Below are 18,570 nucleotides of genomic sequence, written 5' to 3' on the forward strand. Positions count from 1 at the left end.
TCGATTAAAAAGTACTATGGATTAAAGCATTTAATGTCAATGGCCATTCTAAGCTGAATGTGCCTGCTCTCGTCAGATCGCAGAAGTTACACAGCTTAAGGCCTCGCTAGTACCAGTGTGGGAGACTGTCTGGGAATCCGTGGTGTGGTTGACTTTTTATTATGTCGTTTAGATTTTGTTTCACAATAGATTAAATAGGACTATGGATTAAAGCATTTAACGTCAATGGCCATTCTAAGCTGAATGTGCCTTCTCTCGTCAGAATGCAGAAGTTACACAGCTTAAGGCCTCGCTAGTACCAGTGTGGGAAACTGTCTGGGAATCCGTGGTGCGGTTGAATTTTTATTATGTCGTTTAGATTTTGTTTCACAATCGATTAAAAAGGACTATGTATTAAAGCATTTAATGTCAATGGCCATTCTAAGCTGAATGTCCCTGTTCTCGTCAGATCGCAGAAGTTACACAGCTTAAGGCCTCGCTAGTACCAGTGTGGGAAACTGTCTGGGAATCCGTGGTGCGGTTGAATTTTTATTATGTCGTTTAGATTTTGTTTCACAATCGATTAAAAAGGACTATGTATTAAAGCATTTAATGTCAATGGCCATTCTAAGCTGAATGTCCCTGTTCTCGTCAGATCGCAGAAGTTACACAGCTTAAGGCCTCGCTAGTACCAGTGTGGGAGACTGTCTGGGAATACGTGGTGCGGTTGACTTTTTATTATGTTGTTTAGATTTTGTTTCACAATAAATTAAATAGGACTATGGATTAAGGCTTTTAATGTCAATGGCCATTCTAAGCTGAATGTGCCTGCTCTCGTCAGATCGCAGAAGTTACACAGCTTAAGGCTTTGCTAGTACCAGTGTGGGAGACTGTCTGGGAAACCGTGGTGCGGTGACTTTTTATTATGTCGTTTAGATTTTGTTTCACAATCGATTAAAAAGGACTATGGATTAAAGCATTTAATGTCAATGGCCATTCTAAGCTGAATGTGCAAGCTCTCGTTAGATTGCAGAAGTTACACAGCTTAACGCCTCGCTAGTACCAGTGTGGGAGACTGTCTGGGAATCCGTGGTGCGGTTGACTTTTTATTATGTCGTTTAGATTTTGTTTCACAATCAATTAAAAAGGACTATGGATTAAAGTATTTAATGTCAATGGCCATTCTAAGCTGAATGTGCCTGCTCTTGTCAGATCGCAGAAGTTACACAGCTTAAGGCCTTGCTAGTACCAGTGTGGGAGACTGTCTGGGAATCCGTGGTGCGGTTGACTTTTTATTATGTCGTTTAGATTTTGTTTCACAATAGATTAAATAGGACTATGGATTAAAGCATTTAACGTCAATGGCCATTCTAAGCTGAATGTGCCTGCTCTCGTCAGAACGCAGAAGTTACACAGCTTAAGGCCTCGCTAGTACCAGTGTGGGAGACTGTCTGGGAATCCGTGGTGCGGTTGACTTTTTATTATGTTGTTTAGATTTTGTTTCACAATAGATTAAATAGGACTATGGATTAAAGCTTTTAATGTCAATGGCCATTCTAAACTGAATGTGCCTGCTCTCGTCAGATCGCAGAAGTTACACAGCTTAAGGCCTCGCTAGTACCAGTGTGGGAGACTGTCTGGGAATCTGTGGTGCGGTTGACTTTTTATTATGTTGTTTAGATTTTGTTTCACAATAGATTAAATAGGACTATGGATTAAGGCTTTTAATGTCAATGGCCATTCTAAGCTGAATGTGCCTGCTCTCGTCAGATCGCAGAAGTTACACAGCTTAAGGCCTCGTTAGTACCAGTGTGGGAGACTGTCTGGGAATCCGTGGTGCGGTTAACTTTTTATTATGTCGTTTAGATTTTGTTTCACAATCGATTAAAAAGGACTATGGATTAAAGCATTTGATGTCAATGGCCATTCTAAGCTGAATGTGCCTGCTCTCGTTAGATCGCAGAAATTACACAGCTTAACGCCTCGCTAGTACCAGTGTGGGAGACTGTCTGGGAATCCGTGGTGTGGTTGACTTTTTATTATGTCGTTTAGATTTTGTTTCACAATAGATTAAATAGGACTATGGATTAAAGGATTTAACGTCAATGGCCATTCTAAGCTGAATGTGCCTGCTCTGGTCAGAACGCAGAAGTTACACAGCTTAACACCTCGCTAGTACCAGTGTGGGAGACTGTCTGGGAATCCGTGGTGCGGTTGACTTTTTATTATGTCGTTTAGATTTTGTTTCACAATAGATTAAATAGGACTATGGATTAAAGCATTTAACGTCAATGGCCATTCTAAGCTGAATGTGCCTGCTCTCGTCAGATCGCAGAAGTTACACAGCTTAAGGCCTCGCTAGTACCAGTGTGGGAGACTGTCTGGGAATCCGTGGTGCGGTAGAATTTTTATTATGTCGTTTAGATTTTGTTTCACAATCGATTAAAAGGGACTATGGATTAAAGCATTTAATGTCAATGGCCATTCTAAGCTGAATGTCCCTGCACTCGTCAGATTGCAGAAGTTACACAGCTTAAGGCCTCGCTAGTACCAGTGTGGGAGACTGTCTGGGAATCCGTGGTGCGGTTGACTTTTTATTATGTCGTTTAGATTTTGTTTCACAATCGATTAAAAAGGACTATGGATTAAAGCATTTAATGTCAATGGCCATTCTAAGCTGAATGTGCCTGCTCTCGTCAGATCGCAGAAGTTACACAGCTTAAGGCCTCGCTAGTACCAGTGTGGGAGACTGTCTGGGAATCCGTGGTGCGGTTGACTTTTTATTATGTCGTTTAGATTTTGTTTCACAATCGATTAAAAAGGACTATGGATTAAAGCATCTAATGTCAATGGCCATTCTAAGCTGAATGTGCCTGCTCTCGTCAGATCGCAGAAGTTACACAGCTTAAGGCCTCGCTAGTACCAGTGTGGGAGACTGTCTGGGAATCCGTGGTGCGGTTGACTTTTTATTATGTCGTTTAGATTTTGTTTCACAAACGATTAAAAAGGACTATGGATTAAAGCATTTAACGTCAATGGCCATTCTAAGCTGAATGTGCCTGTTCTCGTCAGATCGCAGAAGTTACACAGCTTAAGGCCTTGCTAGTACTAGTGTGGGAGACTGTCTGGGAATCCATGGTGCGGTTGCCTTTTTATTATGTCGTTTAGATTTTGTTTCACAATAGATTAAATAGGACTATGGATTAAAGCATTTAACGTCAATGGCCATTCTAAGCTGAATGTGCCTGCTCTCGTCAGATCGCAGAAGTTACACAGCTTAAGGCCTCGCTAGTACCAGTGTGGGAGACTGTCTGGGAATCCGTGGTGCAGTTGACTTTTTATTATGTCGTTTAGATTTTGTTTCACAATCGATTAAAAAGGACTATGGATTAAAGCATTTAATGTCAATGGCAATTCTAAGCTTAATGTCCCTGCTCTCGTCAGATTGCAGAAGTTACACAGCTTAAGGCCTCGCTAGTACCAGTGTGGGAGACTGTCTGGGAATCCGTGGTGCGGTTGAATTTTTATTATGTCGTTTAGATTTTGTTTCACAATCGATTAAAAAGGACTATGGATTAAAGCATTTTTTGATGTCAATGGCCATTCTAAGCTGAATGTGCCTGCTCTCGTCAGATCACAGAAGTTACACAGCTTAAGGCCTCGCTAGTACCAGTGTGGGAGACTGTCTGGGAATCCGTGGTGCGGTTGACTTTTTATTATGTCGTTTAGATTTTGTTTCACAATCGATTAAAAAGGACTATGGATTAAAGCATTTAATGTCAATGGCCATTCTAAGCTGAATGTGCCTGCTCTCGTCAGATCGCAGAAGTTACACAGCTTAAGGCCTCGGTAGTACTAGTGTGGGAGACTGTCTGGGAATCCGTGGTGCGGTTGACTTTTTATTATGTCGTTTAGATTTTGTTTCACAATCGATTAAAAAGGACTATGGATTAAAGAATTTAATGTCAATGGCCATTCTAAGCTGCATGTGCCTGCTCTCGTCAGATCGCAGAAGTTACACAGCTTAAGGCCTCGCTAGTACCAGTGTGGGAGACTGTCTGGGAATCCGTGGTGTGGTTGACTTTTTATTATGTCGTTTAGATTTTGTTTCACAATAGATTAAATAGGACTATAGATTAAAGCATTTAACGTCAATGGCCATTCTAAGCTGAATGTGCCTGCCCTCGTCAGAACGCAGAAGTTACACAGCTTAAGGCCTCGCTAGTACCAGTGTGGGAGACTGTCTGGGAATCCGTGGTGCGGTTGAATTTTTATTATGTCGTTTAGATTTTGTTTCACAATCGATTAAAAAGGACTATGGATTATAGCATTTAATGTCAATGGCCATTCTAAGCTGAATGTCCCTGCTCTCGTCAGATCGCAGAAGTTACACAGCTTAAGGCATCGCTAGTTCCAGTGTGGGAGACTGTCTGGGAATCCGTGGTGCGGTTGACTTTTTATTATGTTGTTTAGATTTTGTTTCACAATAGATTAAATAGGACTATGGATTAAGGTTTTTAATGTCAATGGCCATTCTAAGCTGAATCTGCCTGCTATCGTCAGATCGCAGAAGTTACACAGCTTATGGCCTTGCTTGTACCAGTGTGGGAGACTGTCTGCGAATCTGTGGTGCGGTTGACTTTTTATTATGTCGTTTAGATTTTGTTTCACAATCGATTAAAAAGGACTATGGATTAAAGCATTTAATGTCAATGGCCATTCTAAGCTGAATGTGCCTGCTCTCGTTAGATCGCTGAAGTTACACAGCTTAACGCCTCGCTAGTACCAGTGTGGGAGACTGTCTGGGAATCCGTGGTGCGGTTGAATTTTTATTATGTCGTTTAGATTTTGTTTCACAATCGATTAAAAAGGACTATGGATTAAATCATTTAATGTCAATGGCCCTTCTAAGCTGAATGTCCCTGCTCTCGTCAGATCGCAGAAGTTACACAGCTTAAGGCCTTGCTAGTACCAGTGTGGGAGACTGTCTGGGAATCCGTGGTGCGGTTGACTTTTTATTATGTCGTTTAGATTTTGTTTCACAATAGATTAAATAGGACTATGGATTAAGGCTTTTAATGTCAATGGCCATTCTAAGCTGAATGTCCCTGCTCTCGTCAGATCGCAGAAGTTACACAGCTTAAGGCCTCGCTAGTACCAGTGTGGGAGACTGTCTGGGAATCCGTGGTGCGGTTGACTTTTTATTATGTTGTTTAGATTTTGTTTCACAATAGATTAAATAGGACTATGGATTAAGGCTTTTAATGTCAATGGCCATTCTAAGCTGAATGTGCCTGCTATCGTCAGATCGCAGAAGTTACACAGCTTATGGCCTCGCTAGTACCAGTGTGGGAGACTGTCTGGGAATCCGTGGTGCGGTTGACTTTTTATTATGTCGTTTAGATTTTGTTTCACAATAGATTAAATAGGACTATGGATTAAAGCATTTGATGTCAATGGCCATTCTAAGCTGAGTGTCCCTGCTCTTGTCAGATCGCAGAAGTTACACAGCTTAAGGCCTCGCTAGTACCAGTGTGGGAGACTGTCTGGGAATCCGTGGTGTGGTTGACTTTTTATTATGTCGTTTAGATTTTGTTTCACAATAGATTAAATAGGACTATAGATTAAAGCATTTAACGTCAATGGCCATTCTAAGCTGAATGTGCCTGCCCTCGTCAGAACGCAGAAGTTACACAGCTTAAGGCCTCGCTAGTACCAGTGTGGGAGACTGTCTGGGAATCCGTGGTGCGGTTGAATTTTTATTATGTCGTTTAGATTTTGTTTCACAATCGATTAAAAAGGACTATGGATTATAGCATTTAATGTCAATGGCCATTCTAAGCTGAATGTCCCTGCTCTCGTCAGATCGCAGAAGTTACACAGCTTAAGGCATCGCTAGTTCCAGTGTGGGAGACTGTCTGGGAATCCGTGGTGCGGTTGACTTTTTATTATGTTGTTTAGATTTTGTTTCACAATAGATTAAATAGGACTATGGATTAAGGTTTTTAATGTCAATGGCCATTCTAAGCTGAATGTGCCTGCTATCGTCAGATCGCAGAAGTTACACAGCTTATGGCCTTGCTTGTACCAGTGTGGGAGACTGTCTGCGAATCTGTGGTGCGGTTGACTTTTTATTATGTCGTTTAGATTTTGTTTCACAATCGATTAAAAAGGACTATGGATTAAAGCATTTAATGTCAATGGCCATTCTAAGCTGAATGTGCCTGCTCTCGTTAGATCGCTGAAGTTACACAGCTTAACGCCTCGCTAGTACCAGTGTGGGAGACTGTCTGGGAATCCGTGGTGCGGTTGAATTTTTATTATGTCTTTTAGATTTTGTTTCACAATCGATTAAAAAGGACTATGGATTAAATCATTTAATGTCAATGGCCCTTCTAAGCTGAATGTCCCTGCTCTCGTCAGATCGCAGAAGTTACACAGCTTAAGGCCTCGCTAGTACCAGTGTGGGAGACTGTCTGGGAATCCGTGGTGCGGTTGACTCTTTATTATGTTGTTTAGATTTTGTTTCACAATAGATTAAATAGGACTATGGATTAAGGCTTTTAATGTCAATGGCCATTCTAAACTGAATGTGCTTGCTCTCGTCAGATCGCAGAAGTTACACAGCTTAAGGCCTCGCTAGTACCAGTGTGGGAGACTGTCTGGGAATCCGTGGTGCGGTTGACTTTTTATTATGTTGTTTAGATTCTGTTTCACAATAGATTAAATAGGACTATGGATTAAGGCTTTTAATGTCAATGGCCATTCTAAGCTGAATGTGCCTGCTATCGTCAGATCGCAGAAGTTACACAGCTTATGGCCTTGCTAGTACCAGTGTGGGAGACTGTCTGGGAATCCGTGGTGCGGTTGACTTTTTATTATGTCGTTTAGATTTTGTTTCACAATAGATTAAATAGGACTATGGATTAAAGCATTTGATGTCAATGGCAATTCTAAGCCGAATGTCCCTGCTCTCGTCAGATCGCAGAAGTTACACAGCTTAAGGCCTCGCTAGTACCAGTGTGGGAGACTGTCTGGGAATCCGTGGTGCGGTTGACTTTTTATTATGTTGTTTAGATTTTGTTTCACAATAGATTAAATAGGACTATGGATTAAGGCTTTTAATGTCAATGGCCATTCTAAGCTGAATGTCCCTGCTCTCGTCAGATCGCAGAAGTTACACAGCTTAAGGCCTCGCTAGTACCAGTGTGGGAGACTGTCTGGGAATCCGTGGTGCGGTTGAATTTTTATTATGTCGTTTAGATTTTGTTTCACAATCGATTAAAAAGGACTATGGATTAAAGCATTTAATGTCAATGGCCATTCTAAGCTGAGTGTCCCTGCTCTTGTCAGATCGCAGAAGTTACACAGCTTAAGGCCTCGCTAGTACCAGTGTGGGAAAAAGTGTCTGGGAATCCGTGGTGCGGTTGACTTTTTATTATGTTGTTTAGATTTTGTTTCACAATAGATTAAATAGGACTATGGATTAAGGCTTTTAATGTCAATGGCCATTCTAAGCTGAATGTGCCTGCTCTCGTCAGATCGCAGAAGTTACACTGCTTAAGGCCTCGCTAGTACCAGTGTGGGAGACTGTCTGGGAATCCGTGGTGCGGTTGACTTTTTATTATGTCGTTTAGATTTTGTTTCACAATCGATTAAAAAGGACTATGGATTAAAGCATTTAATGTCAATGGCCATTCTAAGATGAATGTGCCTGCTCTCGTTAGATCGCAGAAGTTACACAGCTTAACGTCTCGCTAGTACCAGTGTGGGAGACTGTCTGGGAATCCGTGGTGCGGTTGACATTTTATTATGTCGTTTAGATTTTGTTTCACAATAGATTAAATAGGACTATGGATTAAAGGATTTAATGTCAATGGCCATTCTAAGCTGAATGTGCCTGCTCTCGTCAGATCGCAGAAGTTACACAGCTTAAGTCCTCGCTAGTACCAGTGTGGGAATCCGTGGTGCGGTTGAATTTTTATTATGTCGTTTAGATTTTGTTTCACAATCGATTAAAAAGGACTATGGATTAAAGCATTTAATGTCAATGGCCATTCTAAGCTGAATGTCCCTGCTCTCGTCAGATCGCAGAAGTTACACAGCTTTAAGGCCTCGCTAGTACCAGTGTGGGAGACTGTCTGGGAATCCGTGGTGCGGTTGACTTTTTATAATGTCGTTTAGATTTTGTTTCACAATAGATTAAATAGGACTATGGATTAAAGCATTTAACGTCAATGGCCATTCTAAGCTGAATGTGCCTGCTCTCGTCAGATCGCAGAAGTTACACAGCTTAAGGCCTCGCTAGTACCAGTGTGGGAGACTGTCTGGGAATCCGTGGTGCGGTTAAATTTTTATTATGTCGTTTAGATTTTGTTTCACAATCGATTAAAAAGGACTATGGATTAAAGCATTTAATGTCAATGGCAATTCTAAGCTGAATGTGCCTGCTCTCGTCAGATCGCAGAAGTTACACAGCTTAAGGCCTCGGTAGTACTAGTGTGGGAGACTGTCTGGGAATCTGTGGTGCGGTTGACTTTTTATTATGTCGTTTAGATTTTGTTTCACAATCGATTAAAAAGGACTATGGATTAAAGCATTTTTTGATGTCAATGGCCATTCTAAGCTGAATGTGAATGCTCTCGTCAGATCGCAGAAGTTACACAGCTTAAGGCCTCGCTAGTACCAGTGTGGGAGACTGTCTGGGAATCCGTGGTGCGTTTGACTTTTTATTATGTCGTTTAGATTTGTTTCACAATCGATTAAAAAGGACTATGGATTAACGCATTTAATGCCAATGGCCATTCTAAGCTGAATGTGCCTGCTCTCGTTAGATCGCAGAAGTTACACAGCTTAACGCCTCGCTAGTACTAGTGTGGGAGACTGTCTGGGAATCCGTGGTGCGGTTGACTTTTTATTATGTCGTTTAGATTTTGTTTCACAATAGATTAAATAGGACTATGGATTAAAGCATTTAACGTCAATGGCCATTCTAAGCTGAATGTCCCTGCTCTCGTCAGATCGCAGAAATTGCACAGCTTAAGGCCTCGCTAGTACAAGTGTGGGAGACTGTCTGGGAATCCGTGGTGCGGTTGACTTTTTATTATGTTGTTTAGGTTTTGTTTCACAATAGATTAAATAGGACTATGGATTAAGGCTTTTAATGTCAATGGACATTCTAAGCTGAATGTGCCTGCTCTCGTTAGATCGCTGAAGTTACACAGCTTAACGCCTCGCTAGTACCAATGTGGGAGACTGTCTGGGAATCCGTGGTGCGGTTGAATTTTTATTATGTCGTTTAGATTTTGTTTCACAATCGATTAAAAAGGACTATGGATTAAATCATTTAATGTCAATGGCCATTCTAAGCTGAATGTCCCTGCTCTCGTCAGATCGCAGAAGTTACACAGCTTAAGGCCTCGCTAGTACCAGTGTGGGAATCCGTGGTGCGGTTGACTTTTTATTATGTCGTTTTGATTTTGTTTCACAATAGATTAAATAGGACTATGGATTAAAGCATTTAACGTCAATGGCCATTCTAAGCTGAATGTGCCTGCTCTCGTCAGAACGCAGAAGTTACACAGCTTAAGGCCTCACTAGTACCATTGTGGGAGACTGTCTGGGAATCCGTGGTGTGGTTGAATTTTTATTATGTCGTTTAGATTTTGTTTCACAATCGATTAAAAAGGACTATGGATTAAAGCATTTAATGTCAATGCCCATTCTAAGCTGAATGTCCCTGCTCTCGTCAGATCGCAGAAGTTACACAGCTTAAGGCCTCGCTAGTACCGGTGTGGGAGACTGTCTGGGAATCCGTGGTGCGGTTGACTTTTTATAATGTCGTTTAGATTTTGTTTCACAATAGATTAAATAGGACTATGGATTAAAGCGTTTAACGTCAATGGCCATTCTAAGCTGAATGTGCCTGCTCTCGTCAGATCGCAGAAGTTACACAGCTTAAGGCCTCGCTAGTACCAGTGTGGGAGACTGTCTGGGAATCCGTGGTGCGGTTAAATTTTTATTATGTCGTTTAGATTTTGTTTCACAATCGATTAAAAAGGACTATGGATTAAAGCATTTAATGTCAATGGCAATTCTAAGCTTAATGTCCCTGCTCTCGTCAGATTGCAGAAGTTACACAGCTTAAGGCCTCGCTAGTACCAGTGTGGGAGACTGTCTGGGAATCCGTGGTGCAGTTGACTTTTTATTATGTCGTTTAGATTTTGTTTCACAATCGATTAAAAAGGACTATGGATTAAAGCATTTAATGTCAATGCCATTCTAAGCTGCATGTGCCTGCTCTCGTCAGATCGCAGAAGTTACACAGCTTAAGGCCTCGGTAGTACCAGTGTGGGAGACTGTCTGGGAATCCGTGGTGCGGTTGACTTTTCATTATGTCGTTTAGATTTTGTTTCACAATAGATTAAATAGGACTATAGATTAAAGCATTTAACGTCAATGGCCATTCTTAGCTGAATGTGCCTGCTCTCGTCAGAACGCAGAAGTTACACAGCTTAAGGCCTCGCTAGTACCAGTGTGGGAGACTGTCTGGGAATCCGTGGTGCGGTTGAATTTTTATTATGTCGTTTAGATTTTGTTTCACAATCGATTAAAAAGGACTATGGAATATAACATTTAATGTCAATGGCCATTCTAAGCTGAATGTCCCTGCTCTCGTCAGATTGCAGAAGTTACACAGCTTAAGGCCTCGCTAGTACCAGTGTGGGAGACTGTCTGGGAATCCGTCGTGCGGTTGACTTTTTATTATGTTGTTTAGATTTTGTTTCACAATAGATTAAATAGGACTATGGATTAAGGTTTTTAATGTCAATGGCCATTCTAAGCTGAATGTGCCTGCTATCGTCAGATCGCAGAAGTTACACAGTTTATGGCCTTGCTAGTATTAGTGTGGGAGACTGTCTGGGAATCCGTGGTGCGGTTGACTTTTTATTATGTCGTTTAGATTTTGTTTCACAATCGATTAAAAAGGACTATGGATTAAAGCATTTAATGTCAATGGCCATTCTAAGCTGAATGTGCCTGCTCTCGTTAGATCGCTGAAGTTACACAGCTTAACGCCTCGCTAGTACCAGTGTGGGAGACTGTCTGGGAATCCGTGGTGCGGTTGAATTTTTATTATGTAGTTTAGATTTTGTTTCACAATCGATTAAAAAGGACTATGGATTAAATCATTTAATGTCAATGGCCATTCTAAGCTGAATGTGCCTTCTCTCGTCAGATCACAGAAGTTACACAGCTTAAGGCCTCGCTAGTACCAGTGTGGGAGACTGTCTGGGAATCCGTGGTGCGGTTGACTTTTTATTATGTCGTTTAGATTTTGTTTCACAATAGATTAAATAGGACTATAGATTAAAGCATTTAACGTCAATGGCCATTCTAAGCTGAATGTGCCTGCTCTCGTCAGAACGCAGAAGTTACACAGCTTAAGGCCTCGCTAGTACCAGTGTGGGAGACTGTCTGGGAATCCGTGGTGCGGTTGAATTTTTATTATGTCGTTTAGATTTTGTTTCACAATCGATTAAAAAGGACTATGGATTATAGCATTTAATGTCAATGGCCATTCTAAGCTGAATGTCCCTGCTCTCGTCAGATCGCAGAAGTTACACAGCTTAAGGCCTCGCTAGTACCAGTGTGGGAGACTGTCTGGGAATCCGTGGTGCGGTTGACTTTTTATTATGTTGTTTAGATTTTGTTTCACAATAGATTAAATAGGACTATGGATTAAGGTTTTTAATGTCAATGGCCATTCTAAGATGAATGTGCCTGCTATCGTCAGATCGCAGAAGTTACACAGCTTATGGCCTTGCTTGTACCAGTGTGGGAGACTGTCTGCGAATCCGTGGTGCGGTTGACTTTTTATTATGTCGTTTAGATTTTGTTTCACAATCGATTAAAAAGGACTATGGATTAAATCATTTAATGTCAATGGCCCTTCTAAGCTGAATGTCCCTGCTCTCGTCACATCGCAGAAGTTACACAGCTTAAGGCCTCGCTAGTACCAGTGTGGGAGACTGTCTGGGAATCCGTGGTGCGGTTGACTTTTTTTTATGTTGTTTAGATTTTGTTTCACAATAGATTAAATAGGACTATGGATTAAGGCTTTTAATGTCAATGGCCATTCTAAGCTGAATGTGCCTGCTCTCGTCAGATCGCAGAAGTTACACAGCTTAAGGCCTCGCTAGTACCAGTGTGGGAGACTGTCTGGGAATCCGTGGTGCGGTTGACTTTTTATTATGTTGTTTAGATTCTGTTTCACAATAGATTAAATAGGACTATGGATTAAGGCTTTTAATGTCAATGGCCATTCTAAGCTGAATGTGCCTGCTATCGTCAGATCGCAGAAGTTACACAGCTTATGGCTTTGCTAGTACCAGTGTGGGAGACTGTCTGGGAATCCGTGGTGCGGTTGACTTTTTATTATGTCGTTTAGATTTTGTTTCACAATAGATTAAATAGGACTATGGATTAAAGCATTTGACGTCAATGGCAGTTCTAAGCCGAATGTCCCTGCTCTCGTCAGATCGCAGAAGTTACACAGCTTAAGGCCTCGCTAGTACCAGTGTGGGAGACTGTCTGGGAATCCGTGGTGCGGTTGACTTTTTATTATGTTGTTTAGATTTTGTTTCACAATAGATTAAATAGGACTATGGATTAAGGCTTTTAATGTCAATGGCCATTTTAAGCTGAATGTCCCTGCTCTCGTCAGATCGCAGAAGTTACACAGCTTAAGGCCTCGCTAGTACCAGTGTGGGAGACTGTCTGGGAATCCGTGGTGCGGTTGAATTTTTATTATGTCGTTTAGATTTTGTTTCACAATCGATTAAAAAGGACTATGTATTAAAGCATTTAATGTCAATGGCCATTCTAAGCTGAGTGTCCCTGCTCTTGTCAGATCGCAGAAGTTACACAGCTTAAGGCCTCGCTAGTACCAGTGTGGGAAAAAGTGTCTGGGAATCCGTGGTGCGGTTGACTTTTTATTATGTTGTTTAGATTTTGTTTCACAATAGATTAAATAGGACTATGGATTAAGGCTTTTAATGTCAATGGCCATTCTAAGCTGAATGTGCCTGCTCTCGTCAGATCGCAGAAGTTACACAGCTTAAGGCCTTGCTAGTACCAGTGTGGGAGACTGTCTGGGAATCCGTGGTGCGGTTGACATTTTATTATGTTGTTTAGATTTTGTTTCACAATAGATTAAATAGGACTATGGATTAAAGGATTTAATGTCAATGGCCATTCTAAGCTGAATGTGCCTGCTCTCGTCAGATCGCAGAAGTTACACAGCTTAAGTCCTCGATAGTACCAGTGTGGGAATCCGTGGTGCGGTTGAATTTTTATTATGTCGTTTAGATTTTGTTTCACAATCGATTAAAAAGGACTATGGATTAAAGCATTTAATGTCAATGGCCATTCTAAGCTGAATGTCCCTGCTCTCGTCAGATCGCAGAAGTTACACAGCTTTAAGGCCTCGCTAGTACCAGTGTGGGAGACTGTCTGGGAATCCATGGTGCGGTTGTCTTTTTATTATGTCGTTTAGATATTGTTTCACAATCGATTAAAAAGGACTATGGATTAAAGGATTTAATGTCAATGGCCATTCTAAGCTGAATGTGCCTGCTCTCGTCAGATCGCAGAAGTTACACAGCTTAAGGCCTCGCTAGTACCAGTGTGGGAGACTGTCTGGGAATCCGTGGTGCGGTTGACTTTTTATTATGTCGTTTAGATTTTGTTTCACAATCGATTAAAAAGGACTATGGATTAAAGCATTTAATGTTAATGGCCATTCTAAGCTGAATGTGCCTGCTCTCGTTAGATCGCAGAAGTTAAACAGCTTAACGCCTCGCTAGTACCAGTGTGGGAGACTGTCTGGGAATCCGTGGTGCGGTTGACTTTTTATAATGTCGTTTAGATTTTGTTTCACAATAGATTAAATAGGACTATGGATTAAAGCATTTAACGTCAATGGCCATTCTAAGCTGAATGTGCCTGCTCTCGTCAGATCGCAGAAGTTACACAGCTTAAGGCCTCGCTAGTACCAGTGTGGGAGACTGTCTGGGAATCCGTGGTGCGGTTGAATTTTTATTATGTCGTTTAGATTTTGTTTCACAATCGATTAAAAAGGACTATGGATTATAGCATTTAATGTCAATGGCCATTCTAAGCTGAATGTCCCTGCTCTCGTCAGATTGCAGAAGTTACACAGCTTAAGGCATCGCTAGTTCCAGTGTGGGAGACTGTCTGGGAATCCGTGGTGCGGTTGACTTTTTATTATGTTGTTTAGATTTTGTTTCACAATAGATTAAATAGGACTATGGATTAAGGTTTTTAATGTCAATGGCCATTCTAAGCTGAATGTGCCTGCTATCGTCAGATCGCAGAAGTTACACAGCTTATGGCCTTGCTTGTACCAGTGTGGGAGACTGTCTGCGAATCTGTGGTGCGGTTGACTTTTTATTATGTCGTTTAGATTTTGTTTCACAATCGATTAAAAAGGACTATGGATTAAAGCATTTAATGTCAATGGCCATTCTAAGCTGAATGTGCCTGCTCTCGTTAGATCGCTGAAGTTACACAGCTTAACGCCTCGCTAGTACCAGTGTGGGAGACTGTCTGGGAATCCGTGGTGCGGTTGAATTTTTATTATGTCGTTTAGATTTTGTTTCACAATCGATTAAAAAGGACTATGGATTAAATCATTTAATGTCAATGGCCCTTCTAAGCTGAATGTCCCTGCTCTCGTCAGATCGCAGAAGTTACACAGCTTAAGGCCTCGCTAGTACCAGTGTGGGAGACTGTCTGGGAATCCGTTGTGCGGTTGACTTTTTATTATGTTGTTTAGATTTTGTTTCACAATAGATTAAATAGGACTATGGATTAAGGCTTTTAATGTCAATGGCCATTCTAAGCTGAATGTGCCTGCTCTCGTCAGATCGCAGAAGTTACACAGCTTAAGGCCTCGCTAGTACCAGTGTGGGAGACTGTCTGGGAATCCGTGGTGCGGTTGACTTTTTATTATGTTGTTTAGATTCTGTTTCACAATAGATTAAATAGGACTATGGATTAAGGCTTTTAATGTCAATGGCCATTCTAAGCTGAATGTGCCTGCTATCGTCAGATCGCAGAAGTTACACAGCTTATGGCCTTGCTAGTACCAGTGTGGGAGACTGTCTGGGAATCCGTGGTGCGGTTGACTTTTTATTATGTCGTTTAGATTTTGTTTCACAATAGATTAAATAGGACTATGGATTAAAGCATTTGATGTCAATGGCAATTCTAAGCCGAATGTCCCTGCTCTCGTCAGATCGCAGAAGTTACACAGCTTAAGGCCTCGCTAGTACCAGTGTGGGAGACTGTCTGGGAATCCGTGGTGCGGTTGACTTTTTATTATGTTGTTTAGATTTTGTTTCACAATAGATTAAATAGGACTATGGATTAAGGCTTTTAATGTCAATGGCCATTCTAAGCTGAATGTCCCTGCTCTCGTCAGATCGCAGAAGTTACACAGCTTAAGGCCTCGCTAGTACCAGTGTGGGAGACTGTCTGGGAATCCGTGGTGCGGTTGAATTTTTATTATGTCGTTTAGATTTTGTTTCACAATCGATTAAAAAGGACTATGGATTAAAGCATTTACTGTCAATGGCCATTCTAAGCTGAGTGTCCCTGCTCTTGTCAGATCGCAGAAGTTACACAGCTTAAGGCCTCGCTAGTACCAGTGTGGGAAAAAGTGTCTGGGAATCCGTGGTGCGGTTGACTTTTTATTATGTTGTTTAGATTTTGTTTCACAATAGATTAAATAGGACTATGGATTAAGGCTTTTAATGTCAATGGCCATTCTAAGCTGAATGTGCCTGCTCTCGTCAGATCGCAGAAGTTACACTGCTTAAGGCCTCGCTAGTACCAGTGTGGGAGACTGTCTGGGAATCCGTGGTGCGGTTGACTTTTTATTATGTCGTTTAGATTTTGTTTCACAATCGATTAAAAAGGACTATGGATTAAAGCATTTAATGTCAATGGCCATTCTAAGATGAATGTGCCTGCTCTCGTTAGATCGCAGAAGTTACACAGCTTAACGTCTCGCTAGTACCAGTGTGGGAGACTGTCTGGGAATCCGTGGTGCGGTTGACATTTTATTATGTCGTTTAGATTTTGTTTCACAATAGATTAAATAGGACTATGGATTAAAGGATTTAATGTCAATGGCCATTCTAAGCTGAATGTGCCTGCTCTCGTCAGATCGCAGAAGTTACACAGCTTAAGTCCTCGCTAGTACCAGTGTGGGAATCCGTGGTGCGGTTGAATTTTTATTATGTCGTTTAGATTTTGTTTCACAATCGATTAAAAAGGACTATGGATTAAAGCATTTAATGTCAATGGCCATTCTAAGCTGAATGTCCCTGCTCTCGTCAGATCGCAGAAGTTACACAGCTTTAAGGCCTCGCTAGTACCAGTGTGGGAATCCATGGTGCGGTTGACTTTTTATTATGTCGTTTAGATTTTGTTTCACAATCGATTAAAAAGGACTATGGATTAAAGGATTTAAGGATTTAATGTCAATGGCCATTCTAAGCTGAATGTGCCTGCTCTCGTCAGATCGCAGAAGTTACACAGCTTAAGGCCTCGCTAGTACCAGTGTGGGAGACTGTCTGGGAATCCGTGGTGCGGTTGACTTTTTATTATGTCGTTTAGATTTGGTTTCACAATCGATTAAAAAGGACTATGGATTAAAGCATTTAATGTTAATGGCCATTCTAAGATAAATGTGCCTGCTCTCGTTAGATCGCAGAAGTTAAACAGCTTAACGCCTCGCTAGTACCAGTGTGGGAGACTGTCTGGGAATCCGTGGTGCGGTTGACTTTTTATAATGTCGTTTAGATTTTGTTTCACAATAGATTAAATAGGACTATGGATTAAAGCATTTAACGTCAATGGCCATTCTAAGCTGAATGTGCCTGCTCTCGTCAGATCGCAGAAGTTACACAGCTTAAGGCCTCGCTAGTACCAGTGTGGGAGACTGTCTGGGAATCCGTGGTGCAGTTGACTTTTTATTATGTCGTTTAGATTTTGTTTCACAATCGATTAAAAAGGACTATGGATTAAAGCATTTAATGTCAATGGCAATTCTAAGCTTAATGTCCCTGCTCTCGTCAGATTGCAGAAGTTACACAGCTTAAGGCCTCGCTAGTACCAGTGTGGGAGACTGTCTGGGAATCCGTGGTGCAGTTGACTTTTTATTATGTCGTTTAGATTTTGTTTCACAATCGATTAAAAAGGACTATGGATTAAAGCATTTTTTGATGTCAATGGCCATTCTAAGCTGAATGTGAATGCTCTCGTCAGATCGCAGAAGTTACACAGCTTAAGGCCTCGCTAGTACCAGTGTGGGAGACTGTCTGGGAATCCGTGGTGCGTTTGACTTTTTATTATGTCGTTTAGATTTGTTTCACAATCGATTAAAAAGGACTATGGATTAACGCATTTAATGCCAATGGCCATTCTAAGCTGAATGTGCCTGCTCTCGTTAGATCGCAGAAGTTACACAGCTTAACGCCTCGCTAGTACTAGTGTGGGAGACTGTCTGGGAATCCGTGGTGCGGTTGACTTTTTATTATGTCGTTTAGATTTTGTTTCACAATAGATTAAATAGGACTATGGATTAAAGCATTTAACGTCAATGGCCATTCTAAGCTGAATGTCCCTGCTCTCGTCAGATCGCAGAAATTGCACAGCTTAAGGCCTCGCTAGTACAAGTGTGGGAGACTGTCTGGGAATCCGTGGTGCGGTTGACTTTTTATGTTGTTTAGATTTTGTTTCACAATAGATTAAATAGGACTATGGATTAAGGCTTTTAATGTCAATGGACATTCTAAACTGAATGTACCTGCTATCGTCAGATCGCAGAAGTTACACAGTTTATGGCCTTGCTAGTACCAGTGTGGTAGACTGTCTGGGAATCCGTGGTGCGGTTGACTTTTTATTATGTCGTTTAGATTTTGTTTCACAATCGATTAAAAAGGACTATGGATTAAAGCATTTAATGTCTATGGCCATTCTAAGCTGAATGTGCCTGCTCTCGTTAGATCGCTGAAGTTACACAGCTTAACGCCTCGCTAGTACCAATGTGGGAGACTGTCTGGGAATCCGTGGTGCGGTTGAATTTTTATTATGTCGTTTAGATTTTGTTTCACAATCGATTAAAAAGGACTATAGATTAAATCATTTAATGTCAATGGCCATTCTAAGCTGAATGTCCCTGCTCTCGTCAGATCGCAGAAGTTACACAGCTTAAGGCCTCGCTAGTACCAGTGTGGGAATCCGTGGTGCGGTTGACTTTTTATTATGTCGTTTTGATTTTGTTTCACAATAGATTAAATAGGACTATGGATTAAAGCATTTAACGTCAATGGCCATTCAAAGCTGAATGTGCCTGCTCTCGTCAGAACGCAGAAGTTACACAGCTTAAGTCCTCACTAGTACCATTGTGGGAGACTGTCTGGGAATCCGTGGTGTGGTTGAATTTTCATTATGTCGTTTAGATTTTGTTTCACAATCGATTAAAAAGGACTATGGATT

The 18,570-nt window shown here is 41.3% G+C and overlaps 63 pseudogenes; all 63 read left to right on the plus strand.

Moving 5' to 3' along the window:
• The first annotated feature begins 35 nt into the window (after positions 1-35).
• On the plus strand, positions 36-154 carry LOC142733768 (5S ribosomal RNA; annotated as a pseudogene).
• A 253-nt stretch (positions 155-407) lies between these two features.
• On the plus strand, positions 408-526 carry LOC142734183 (5S ribosomal RNA; annotated as a pseudogene).
• A 67-nt stretch (positions 527-593) lies between these two features.
• LOC142733776 (5S ribosomal RNA) lies at positions 594-712 on the plus strand (annotated as a pseudogene).
• A 438-nt stretch (positions 713-1,150) lies between these two features.
• LOC142734008 (5S ribosomal RNA) lies at positions 1,151-1,269 on the plus strand (annotated as a pseudogene).
• A 67-nt stretch (positions 1,270-1,336) lies between these two features.
• LOC142733723 (5S ribosomal RNA) lies at positions 1,337-1,455 on the plus strand (annotated as a pseudogene).
• A 67-nt stretch (positions 1,456-1,522) lies between these two features.
• LOC142733961 (5S ribosomal RNA) lies at positions 1,523-1,641 on the plus strand (annotated as a pseudogene).
• A 67-nt stretch (positions 1,642-1,708) lies between these two features.
• On the plus strand, positions 1,709-1,827 carry LOC142733798 (5S ribosomal RNA; annotated as a pseudogene).
• Positions 1,828-1,894: 67 nt separating this feature from the next.
• On the plus strand, positions 1,895-2,013 carry LOC142734207 (5S ribosomal RNA; annotated as a pseudogene).
• A 253-nt stretch (positions 2,014-2,266) lies between these two features.
• LOC142733965 (5S ribosomal RNA) lies at positions 2,267-2,385 on the plus strand (annotated as a pseudogene).
• Positions 2,386-2,452: 67 nt separating this feature from the next.
• LOC142734159 (5S ribosomal RNA) lies at positions 2,453-2,571 on the plus strand (annotated as a pseudogene).
• A 67-nt stretch (positions 2,572-2,638) lies between these two features.
• On the plus strand, positions 2,639-2,757 carry LOC142733691 (5S ribosomal RNA; annotated as a pseudogene).
• Positions 2,758-2,824: 67 nt separating this feature from the next.
• LOC142733919 (5S ribosomal RNA) lies at positions 2,825-2,943 on the plus strand (annotated as a pseudogene).
• Positions 2,944-3,010: 67 nt separating this feature from the next.
• On the plus strand, positions 3,011-3,129 carry LOC142733897 (5S ribosomal RNA; annotated as a pseudogene).
• A 67-nt stretch (positions 3,130-3,196) lies between these two features.
• Positions 3,197-3,315, plus strand: LOC142733701 (5S ribosomal RNA; annotated as a pseudogene).
• A 256-nt stretch (positions 3,316-3,571) lies between these two features.
• Positions 3,572-3,690, plus strand: LOC142733901 (5S ribosomal RNA; annotated as a pseudogene).
• Positions 3,691-3,757: 67 nt separating this feature from the next.
• LOC142734171 (5S ribosomal RNA) lies at positions 3,758-3,876 on the plus strand (annotated as a pseudogene).
• A 67-nt stretch (positions 3,877-3,943) lies between these two features.
• LOC142733883 (5S ribosomal RNA) lies at positions 3,944-4,062 on the plus strand (annotated as a pseudogene).
• Positions 4,063-4,129: 67 nt separating this feature from the next.
• On the plus strand, positions 4,130-4,248 carry LOC142734031 (5S ribosomal RNA; annotated as a pseudogene).
• Positions 4,249-4,315: 67 nt separating this feature from the next.
• On the plus strand, positions 4,316-4,434 carry LOC142733652 (5S ribosomal RNA; annotated as a pseudogene).
• Positions 4,435-4,873: 439 nt separating this feature from the next.
• LOC142734062 (5S ribosomal RNA) lies at positions 4,874-4,992 on the plus strand (annotated as a pseudogene).
• A 67-nt stretch (positions 4,993-5,059) lies between these two features.
• On the plus strand, positions 5,060-5,178 carry LOC142733746 (5S ribosomal RNA; annotated as a pseudogene).
• A 67-nt stretch (positions 5,179-5,245) lies between these two features.
• On the plus strand, positions 5,246-5,364 carry LOC142733630 (5S ribosomal RNA; annotated as a pseudogene).
• A 67-nt stretch (positions 5,365-5,431) lies between these two features.
• On the plus strand, positions 5,432-5,550 carry LOC142733621 (5S ribosomal RNA; annotated as a pseudogene).
• Positions 5,551-5,617: 67 nt separating this feature from the next.
• LOC142734033 (5S ribosomal RNA) lies at positions 5,618-5,736 on the plus strand (annotated as a pseudogene).
• Positions 5,737-5,803: 67 nt separating this feature from the next.
• On the plus strand, positions 5,804-5,922 carry LOC142733653 (5S ribosomal RNA; annotated as a pseudogene).
• A 439-nt stretch (positions 5,923-6,361) lies between these two features.
• On the plus strand, positions 6,362-6,480 carry LOC142733937 (5S ribosomal RNA; annotated as a pseudogene).
• Positions 6,481-6,547: 67 nt separating this feature from the next.
• LOC142733983 (5S ribosomal RNA) lies at positions 6,548-6,666 on the plus strand (annotated as a pseudogene).
• A 253-nt stretch (positions 6,667-6,919) lies between these two features.
• LOC142734074 (5S ribosomal RNA) lies at positions 6,920-7,038 on the plus strand (annotated as a pseudogene).
• Positions 7,039-7,105: 67 nt separating this feature from the next.
• LOC142733947 (5S ribosomal RNA) lies at positions 7,106-7,224 on the plus strand (annotated as a pseudogene).
• Positions 7,225-7,479: 255 nt separating this feature from the next.
• LOC142733819 (5S ribosomal RNA) lies at positions 7,480-7,598 on the plus strand (annotated as a pseudogene).
• Positions 7,599-8,025: 427 nt separating this feature from the next.
• Positions 8,026-8,145, plus strand: LOC142734051 (5S ribosomal RNA; annotated as a pseudogene).
• A 67-nt stretch (positions 8,146-8,212) lies between these two features.
• On the plus strand, positions 8,213-8,331 carry LOC142734093 (5S ribosomal RNA; annotated as a pseudogene).
• A 67-nt stretch (positions 8,332-8,398) lies between these two features.
• LOC142733749 (5S ribosomal RNA) lies at positions 8,399-8,517 on the plus strand (annotated as a pseudogene).
• A 255-nt stretch (positions 8,518-8,772) lies between these two features.
• On the plus strand, positions 8,773-8,891 carry LOC142734227 (5S ribosomal RNA; annotated as a pseudogene).
• Positions 8,892-8,958: 67 nt separating this feature from the next.
• Positions 8,959-9,077, plus strand: LOC142734205 (5S ribosomal RNA; annotated as a pseudogene).
• A 427-nt stretch (positions 9,078-9,504) lies between these two features.
• LOC142734024 (5S ribosomal RNA) lies at positions 9,505-9,623 on the plus strand (annotated as a pseudogene).
• Positions 9,624-9,690: 67 nt separating this feature from the next.
• LOC142734061 (5S ribosomal RNA) lies at positions 9,691-9,809 on the plus strand (annotated as a pseudogene).
• A 67-nt stretch (positions 9,810-9,876) lies between these two features.
• Positions 9,877-9,995, plus strand: LOC142734094 (5S ribosomal RNA; annotated as a pseudogene).
• A 67-nt stretch (positions 9,996-10,062) lies between these two features.
• LOC142734218 (5S ribosomal RNA) lies at positions 10,063-10,181 on the plus strand (annotated as a pseudogene).
• A 67-nt stretch (positions 10,182-10,248) lies between these two features.
• On the plus strand, positions 10,249-10,366 carry LOC142734050 (5S ribosomal RNA; annotated as a pseudogene).
• A 67-nt stretch (positions 10,367-10,433) lies between these two features.
• Positions 10,434-10,552, plus strand: LOC142733836 (5S ribosomal RNA; annotated as a pseudogene).
• A 67-nt stretch (positions 10,553-10,619) lies between these two features.
• On the plus strand, positions 10,620-10,738 carry LOC142733650 (5S ribosomal RNA; annotated as a pseudogene).
• A 439-nt stretch (positions 10,739-11,177) lies between these two features.
• Positions 11,178-11,296, plus strand: LOC142733651 (5S ribosomal RNA; annotated as a pseudogene).
• Positions 11,297-11,363: 67 nt separating this feature from the next.
• On the plus strand, positions 11,364-11,482 carry LOC142733782 (5S ribosomal RNA; annotated as a pseudogene).
• A 67-nt stretch (positions 11,483-11,549) lies between these two features.
• Positions 11,550-11,668, plus strand: LOC142733747 (5S ribosomal RNA; annotated as a pseudogene).
• A 439-nt stretch (positions 11,669-12,107) lies between these two features.
• On the plus strand, positions 12,108-12,226 carry LOC142733692 (5S ribosomal RNA; annotated as a pseudogene).
• Positions 12,227-12,479: 253 nt separating this feature from the next.
• Positions 12,480-12,598, plus strand: LOC142733627 (5S ribosomal RNA; annotated as a pseudogene).
• A 67-nt stretch (positions 12,599-12,665) lies between these two features.
• LOC142734150 (5S ribosomal RNA) lies at positions 12,666-12,784 on the plus strand (annotated as a pseudogene).
• Positions 12,785-13,039: 255 nt separating this feature from the next.
• Positions 13,040-13,158, plus strand: LOC142733804 (5S ribosomal RNA; annotated as a pseudogene).
• Positions 13,159-13,586: 428 nt separating this feature from the next.
• On the plus strand, positions 13,587-13,705 carry LOC142733932 (5S ribosomal RNA; annotated as a pseudogene).
• Positions 13,706-13,772: 67 nt separating this feature from the next.
• On the plus strand, positions 13,773-13,891 carry LOC142733910 (5S ribosomal RNA; annotated as a pseudogene).
• A 67-nt stretch (positions 13,892-13,958) lies between these two features.
• Positions 13,959-14,077, plus strand: LOC142733878 (5S ribosomal RNA; annotated as a pseudogene).
• A 625-nt stretch (positions 14,078-14,702) lies between these two features.
• Positions 14,703-14,821, plus strand: LOC142733618 (5S ribosomal RNA; annotated as a pseudogene).
• A 67-nt stretch (positions 14,822-14,888) lies between these two features.
• Positions 14,889-15,007, plus strand: LOC142733693 (5S ribosomal RNA; annotated as a pseudogene).
• Positions 15,008-15,260: 253 nt separating this feature from the next.
• Positions 15,261-15,379, plus strand: LOC142734075 (5S ribosomal RNA; annotated as a pseudogene).
• Positions 15,380-15,446: 67 nt separating this feature from the next.
• LOC142733948 (5S ribosomal RNA) lies at positions 15,447-15,565 on the plus strand (annotated as a pseudogene).
• Positions 15,566-15,820: 255 nt separating this feature from the next.
• LOC142733820 (5S ribosomal RNA) lies at positions 15,821-15,939 on the plus strand (annotated as a pseudogene).
• A 610-nt stretch (positions 15,940-16,549) lies between these two features.
• On the plus strand, positions 16,550-16,668 carry LOC142733694 (5S ribosomal RNA; annotated as a pseudogene).
• A 67-nt stretch (positions 16,669-16,735) lies between these two features.
• On the plus strand, positions 16,736-16,854 carry LOC142733685 (5S ribosomal RNA; annotated as a pseudogene).
• A 67-nt stretch (positions 16,855-16,921) lies between these two features.
• Positions 16,922-17,040, plus strand: LOC142733702 (5S ribosomal RNA; annotated as a pseudogene).
• Positions 17,041-17,107: 67 nt separating this feature from the next.
• Positions 17,108-17,226, plus strand: LOC142734219 (5S ribosomal RNA; annotated as a pseudogene).
• Positions 17,227-17,481: 255 nt separating this feature from the next.
• Positions 17,482-17,600, plus strand: LOC142734228 (5S ribosomal RNA; annotated as a pseudogene).
• Positions 17,601-17,667: 67 nt separating this feature from the next.
• Positions 17,668-17,786, plus strand: LOC142734206 (5S ribosomal RNA; annotated as a pseudogene).
• Positions 17,787-18,570: the final 784 nt, after the last annotated feature.

This window comes from Rhinoderma darwinii, unplaced genomic scaffold (genome assembly GCF_050947455.1).
Source record: "Rhinoderma darwinii isolate aRhiDar2 unplaced genomic scaffold, aRhiDar2.hap1 Scaffold_967, whole genome shotgun sequence".
In the NCBI taxonomy this organism is placed as follows: Eukaryota; Metazoa; Chordata; class Amphibia; order Anura; family Rhinodermatidae; genus Rhinoderma; species Rhinoderma darwinii.